The following is a 7,851-nucleotide window of genomic DNA, read 5'->3' as shown; positions in this document are numbered from 1 at the left end:
AGTTCATCTAAAGATGTTTTAGAACTGATTGGTGACCTTTAGTTTATATTTCAGAAAGTTAGTTATAAGTAGAGTTATGTGGTTTTATGTTTTTTGGATACAATCTGGGTTAGCACCCGAACATCCCTTTCAGACTGCTTACTCGTGCGTCCACAGTTAATCCTGTTGGATGTGGTTCGTCCACATTACCCTGGACCCCGTGGCTCTTAATACATCACAAAGACTTGCTGTCTTGGTCACAGATGCAAGGCAAGGGAAATTTATTTATATAGCACAATTCAGTACAGAGACAATGCAAAGTGATTTACATGATTAAAATATAGCAAAATAAGAACATTAAAAACAGTAAAACAGTTTAACTAGAACAGTCAAAGGCAATTTTAAACAAATGTGTTTTTAATCTTGATTTAAAGGAACTCAGGCTTTCCGCACTTTTACAGTTTTCTGGAAGTTTGTTCCAGATAAGTGGAGCATAGGAACTAAATGCTGCTTCTCCGTGTTTAGTTCTGGTTCTAGGTATGCAGAGTAGGCTGGAGCCAGAAGACCTGAGTGGTCTGGAAAGTTGATACACTGATAACAAGTCTATGATGTATTTGGGTGCTAAGCCATTTAGGGATTTATAAACTAACAGAGGTATTCTAAAGTCTATTCTGTGAGATACAGGGAGCCAGTGTAAGGACTTTAGAACTGGGGGGATGTGCTCTACTTTCTTACTCTTAGTGAGGACGCGGGCAGCAGCGTTCTGGATCAGCTGCAGCTGTCTGATCCACTTTTTAGGCAGACCTGTGAAAACACTGTTGCAGTAATCTATTCTACTAAATATAAACACATGGCTTAGTTTTTCCAGATCCTTTTGAGACATTAGTCCTTTAATCCTGGAAAAGTTCCTCAGGTGATAGAAAGCCGACCTTGTAACTGTCTGCAAATGCTTTTGGAGGTTCAGGTCTGAGTCCATCACTACACCCAGATTTCGGGCTTGATCAGTGGTTTTTAGCTGAAGCGACTGAAGCTGTGTGCTAACTTTTGATCTCTCCTCTATTGGTCCAAATATTATTACTTCAGTTTTGTTTTTATTCAATTGAAGAAAGTTTTGACACATCACGCCTGCCATAGCATTTGCAATGAGGAGGCAGTGCTGTGCGAAGCACAGCACTGCCTCCCATGCAAATGCATGGACGCACCTATTACTATGCACCTCTAAACGGACTCTATATTTAGGCGCCTGCCATAGCGTTTGCAATGAGGAAATGCAAATGCATGGAGGCACCTATTACTATGCACCTCTAAACGGACTCTTTATTAGTCTTTATTATTCAACGATTATTGCGGCCCGAACCGTAGCGTGCACCCCCACGATATAGGTACCAAAACGTGCGGCTCAGTCGGGAATAGTGTGCTACTACTTTTATTGGGGTTTCGAGTTACCATGGCAACAAAATTAGCGAAAAACCACCCCCAAAAAACCCATAGGAATGAATGGAGTCGGGTCGAAAGAAAGCCTCGAAAAAGCCCCAAAATGACCATTTTCAAAGCTGTACTGTGTCGTCATGCTTTCACCTACGAACACCGTTTGACTTCCAGTTTGTAGATATATCTGTGAACTACTCAAAAGTGAAAACGGGATGTGGATATCTGTTATCGTCTCCTCACAAGTACTCTTCAAAGCTCATGTCCAAAAATCAGCGAAATCATCCTTTACAATGAAAGTCAATGACGGAATTCTTCAACCGCTAGAGTGGCCCACTCTAGCTTTTTTAAAGATTTCAAAACTCCGAACAACTTGACCTTACTCGCTCAATTTTCACTCTACGTAGACAAATTATACATCAAAACGTAGGTATTTTTGTCAGGATTCGGGAAATGTAACCCTCATTGGTGTGGCATTTATAGGTTTTTCGCAAATCACCTCAGACCGACACAAACCCGAAACCTCCCCCATTCATTTCCTATGGAGAGCTTTTGAAAAATGACGTCTAAAAATCCAAAACATCACATGTTTTTGCATCGTCGCTACTCCTAAACCGTTTTATGTACAGACATGAGACTTTCACGCATGAATGTCCCAACCCTTCTGGCACTCACAAAAAAGGAATTTTGTGGATAGCTGTTACGGTTTTTCCGCAGGAACAATTTGTTCGGGAGTAGCGAATGTGCAAAATCCTAAAAACGCTTTGGAGCTGCATTTTCCCACATCAACCACTTTTTTACATCGTCGCTGTGTCTACACCGATTTTTGTACAAACATAAAAGTGAGGTTCATGGTCCTCAAAAGCTTGCTGATACTCATGGTGAAAGAATTATTTTTGATATCTCTTATACTTTTTGAGTTACAGCGATTTATTCGGGACCCTTTTTAGAGGATTTCTAAAAATCCATAAAAATCCCATTTAGATCATAATTTTTTACGCCTTTATTAAACTTTTTATAGCAAAAAACGATAGCTTTTCTTCTTCCCCTATCCGTTACGAACTAAACACAGAAAAAAGAGGGAGACGCTCCATTAAGATAAAATGGCAACTTTCAACGCTGACTGCAGTGGCTGTGATTAATGTAGGAATCTGAAATTCCCACAGTCACTTCCTCTTAACATTCAGTGACTTTCAGTCATGTGTCAACTTTCTGTCCCATTTTGGATTTCACATGCTTTCCTATTGGGCCTTTGCTTCCAACAGGACCTGGCATGATAACCAGACACGACTCAATTGGCCAATACAGCACCACCCACCTGTGGGAAATGGTGCTACACATCATTTTGGTCAAATGTTGAGTTCTGGGCCCAGATGTGGTGAGGCTGAGTTGCTAAAGGAGGCCAATATGACCCATGAAGATTGGTCACGTTTGGTGACATTAAGTATTGGCACCCCTATTTGAGGCACTTCCCAGTACAGGATTTGGACCAAACTGACAGAGTACAATCACCCGGTGATACTGAACACAACCATGTTAGCGGCTAACTGTTAGCATGTTGCTAACCGGAAGTAGCTCTAGGAAGGTCTCACCAACTTCTGCTTCACAGAGTCTGTTCTTACTTTAGAGAGAAAGCTTCACAAGAAATTTGGGCTACATCGCATAAAGCATCTCAAAGTTATGAGGTATCAAACATCCAATGCTTTTCAATGGGGGACCAAACCCCTTATGGTCCCAATAATGCATGTCCATATATGGTGCTGCAGTGTAGCTCAGATGGAAAGTGCAGGCTTTGCATGCAAGAGGTTGTGGGATCGATTCCCGGTGTGGAAGACTTGGAGTTTTGTATTATAATCCCCACATTGTGTATATCAAAACATGTGTGCTGATCACATGAAGTATTTTCTTGTACCACCCGCCATTTTGAGTTACCATGGCAACGTTATAAACAACATTTTTTCTCCCTATTTGAGGCACATCCCAGTACAGGACTTTGACCAAACTGACAGAGTACAATCATCCGGTGATACTGAACACAACCATGCTAGCGGCTAACGGTTAGCATGTTGCTAACCGCAAGTAGCTCTAGGAAGCCTGTACAAACTTCTGCTGGACAGATTTGGTGAATTTTAGCATTTTCTCCCTTTTTAGGCACTTCTCAGTACAGGATTTCAACCAAACTAACAGAGTAACATCACCCGGTGATACTGAACACAACCATGCTAGCGGCTAACCGTTAGCATGTTGCTAACCAGAAGTAGCTTTGGGAAGGTCCTATCAACTTCTGCTTAGCCAGGGTTCTTCTGCCTTTACAGACAGAGAGAGAGGGCTGCAGCTGTCAGTGAGTCTCCATGACAACGCTGCTAGCAAGAGGCTCCTAGGAGGTCCATTGACTTAACATGGCACCTTTTGACGGCCACTGCGGGGGCTGTGAAGACCGTAGGAAGCTGATATTCGCAGTGTTGCTGCCTGTTGCTATTTCTGACGATACGGTACGCACCAAGTGGCAGGCGCCTTGCTAAATTTCTCCAGAAATTTTTCTAGTTGCTTTTTATTCTTCCGTCACCGTTAATACAGCCCGAACCGTAGGCTGTACCCCCACAAACTATATATCAAAACGTGCGTCTCGACGCCGCAAAGTGTGCTATTTGTACTTGACGCCATTTAATGTTACCGTGGTGACAAAATTAACCAAAAACCACTTCTCAAAACCACTTCCTCGTCACAGTTGACCTCTCAAAAATGCAGAGCTCAGCATGGCACTTTTTTTTGGTACAGGGGTTTAGGTGTTGGGCTGGTGCACCAAAGGTCGCAGGTTCGCAACCCGCTGGGGGTACCGAATATTTTTTTTCTTTTTTACAAGTAACAGATAAATTATTTGAACAACTGATATAAATGAATGAATGATGAAAAAATTGCAACAGCAAGAACTACCCCCCGGCGAATACAGCACCACTCACCTGTGGGAAATGGCACTACACACCATTAGCAGGCCCAATATGGACTTTTCAGCTCTGCAATGTCTCACATCAAAAAACGACAAAGTTTTCTTGAACGGTAGGTTTTGATGAAAACAAATCCTATACACATCACGCACATAAACAGCTGCTGACCCTCGTATCTGGCTGATCGGTGCAACGTCTCCCCAGCACTTGTTATTTAGTTTTTTTTTTTATTTATTTTTCACCAAACTTTTTCTTCCAAAACTGCACCGCGTTGCTGATATTCTAAAAGTGTGGAGAGGCACGTTCCTGCTTTTACACTTATTTTTGTTGTTTAAATATTAATAAATATGTAAAAATAAATGAAACCATTACTGTCCCCATTTCCTAATTTCATCTTGATGAGATGTATTGATTTTTATCCATGAGCAAGAAATGTCCCCAGATTTGATTTTAGAAATCTGGTCACCTTAGTATATGGAGCAGCAGCTAAAACAATATTATTGAAAATAGAAAGAGTAATTAATAAAGCAATGAGACTTTGTACTGGTGCAATAAGATCAACACCAACTAAAGCAATGCAGGTAGAGTTAGGAGAAGTGTCTTTAGATTTAAAGTTCAAATAGAAAGGAGTGCGTCTAGAGCAGTTTTATCGTGTATGATGGTAGTTTATCATTTTTTTAATATATGTGGCCGGTCAAAATCACGCTAAAAATGTTCCAAGTAATAAAAATCGACAGTTTTACAGTATGGTGGGCGCCTCCAGGATCCGGGAGTCCAGTCACGTGACGAAAACAGCTGTGACGTCACAGTGGTCAAACGTCTTTGATCGGCTGTCAAGAACCACTATTTCACACACTGCTAAGTACTCTGAAAGGATTGTTAAAAAGTCATTAAAATAATCTATTGTACTGCTGCCAAGTGTCGAAACGGCTTTGGATCAGGAAAAGGAATGTTTAGTTATCCGAAGGACCCGGTTTTGTGTCAAATATGGATCCGGAAAGTAAATAGATTAGACAAACATCAACCGGACAATCTGTGCCGTCCAAGCCGATACAGCAAACTATGTTCTGATCACTTCACGGCAGATTCTTCTGTCATCAATCCTGCTCTCGCAGCATCAGTTGGATTCAATATACCAAAGTTACAGCTTAAGCCAGATGCCATACCTACCCTGAACATGGGGAAAACCGAGCCCACGGGCATGTTGAAAAAAAAGGTTGAACGTTGGCCTATGACAAATGTCAACGTGTTCAGGTAAAAATTGAAATATATAACTTTTAAAATTAAAAATATATAAAAATCAAAATTAAATAAAATATATTAACATTAATATAGTTACCAAAAATTTATTTGTTGAATCTTTTTTTTCCATCAAGTCTCTACACCTGCTTTTCCATGCTAAAGAGAAAGAGGGGTACATCCTAGAAAGGTTGCTAGTTCATCACAGGGACAAATGCACACAAACACAATTTAGAGTAACCCGTTTATTTGGACATATGGGAAGAGTCAGGAGTATATGATTTATTTATATATTTATTATTTTTATCCTCTAGTTCTCCAGTTTTCTTGAACGTAACATAGCTGGTCAAGGACTGTAGGGTCTTCAGAGGCTCCAGGTCCACAGACAGTTTCTACAGAAACAGAGGGTTAAGATGACAATTCATGTTTGCACTGTTAAATAAAGACAGACTTAAAAATCAAATCCTTTCCAAAGTAAACCGATTTAATTCACATGTTAGAAGTGAGGACATTTATAATCAGACAAAGACATTTTTATTTCAATATCTGCTTATAGAGCTGCCCCCATGTATTTGTCCTTATTTTTGTACAAAAATAGTTTTATATTCTTTACAAATATCAAGCCTTTGACTCAATTTTTTTTAAATAAAAACTGACTGAATTGATAAAAAATTAAATAGTTAACAGCCAGCGTGTGTGTGTGTGTGTGTGTACACACACACACACACACACACACACACACACACACACACACACACACACACACACACACACACACGCATTTTTGTGCAGCACTTGCATTCATGATCACACAGTTGCCACATTTGCACCTGTAAAATATAAACAATCCCAATTCATTATAGCTCACCAAAAAATCGGAATTAGTAATGGTGAAATGGCTAATTTTAGTTTGTCTACTACAGTACGAGGTTGCTTAAAATTTAAAATCAAAAACACAAAAGACGTAGCTTAGCGTTAGTTTGAATTTCACATTCGATGCTGTGATAAACGTGTAAGTGTCTCCCACTTTGGAATTCCAAATTGTAATAAATATATGTTTAACTTTTGTTTTTGCCTCTGAATTCACTGCCTTTTTTCTCTCTGTGCCACATCTTCGACCGGGTTAGACGAGAAGGGGTGAGGGGCCGTTAGTTTAACGGGCCTCACAGGTGCCTGTCTCGTTAACTGGAGCCGTGACCCGGGTTTGGCTGTGAGTAAAAAGTCTGTTTGAATATTGGACACGAAGGAGGACCTTGCCATAAGCATCACGGGTCGACCCAAAACAGGTAAGGAGATTTTCTCTCCATTGGCAAACCTTAGTTGTGTAGGCAAAACTGAGTGATGCTTTTGGTTTTAGGGAATCTCTTCTCAAAATATCAGAGGCTGAACAGTACAAATAGGTTTAAATAGAATTTATGTTGAAACCGAGAAATGAGAGAATGAGAGTTATCTGTATGTCCACGACGGAAAAACCGTAAAATAAGAGAAATAAAAATATACAGTTAAAACTTAAATGTTGAAGCTGTACAAGAAAAGACAATAAAAAATATAAAATACAAAGATAAAACAAAGTCTCGGAAGTTGGTCGCTCCCTCTCCAGGACTGACGAGTCTGGTGAATTTTAAGACTGAGGTGGAACGTTACCTCGGAGAAAGGGGACTCTCCACAGAAACGTAGCGATAGGAACGGCCAAGAATACAAAACCATCTAAAAGTTGAGGCTAAGATAGCAAGACCTTTAAAGTGAGCTGTAAAAGAAGATAAACGATTAAAAAAGGGGCCCCAAGGGAACATTTACATTGTTCTCTAGCATCAGAACGGGGATTCTGATTGCACGACGATTAGACCGAGGTGGTATTAAAATTAATAGTTGGTTTCGTCGAGTGGAAGGGTATTTAAAGGAGACCCTCTGCGCGCGCAAGGCTGTCTGTCTTAAACATTGTCTGTCCTGGTCGGTTTAACAATTTTATTTTGGTTTAAATGGGATCCATGGTTCGAATGATTAGAAGCTCCGGTCTGAGTCTGTCTCTGTGTGTGCGCAGCTTCGAAGTCTCTTGTGTGTGTGTGTGTGTGTGAACGGGTGGTTACGCATGCGTATGTGTGGCTGTGAATAGCTTTGCACGTGTTCTTTTTGCGGTGGAAAAGTACTGAGTCAGGAAGCTGTGTATAGCCGGTTACAATAGCCTGGATAATGGCGGGAGCTTTTGATCAGGAATTTCAGGACGACGCATGGGGTTCGGCCCCTTGGAAGTCCTTGGGTG

This window comes from Fundulus heteroclitus, unplaced genomic scaffold, assembly GCF_011125445.2.
Source record: "Fundulus heteroclitus isolate FHET01 unplaced genomic scaffold, MU-UCD_Fhet_4.1 scaffold_84, whole genome shotgun sequence".
Taxonomy (NCBI): Eukaryota; Metazoa; Chordata; class Actinopteri; order Cyprinodontiformes; family Fundulidae; genus Fundulus; species Fundulus heteroclitus.
The sequence above is the reverse complement of the archived record's forward strand: the minus strand, read 5'-3'. Positions refer to the sequence as shown.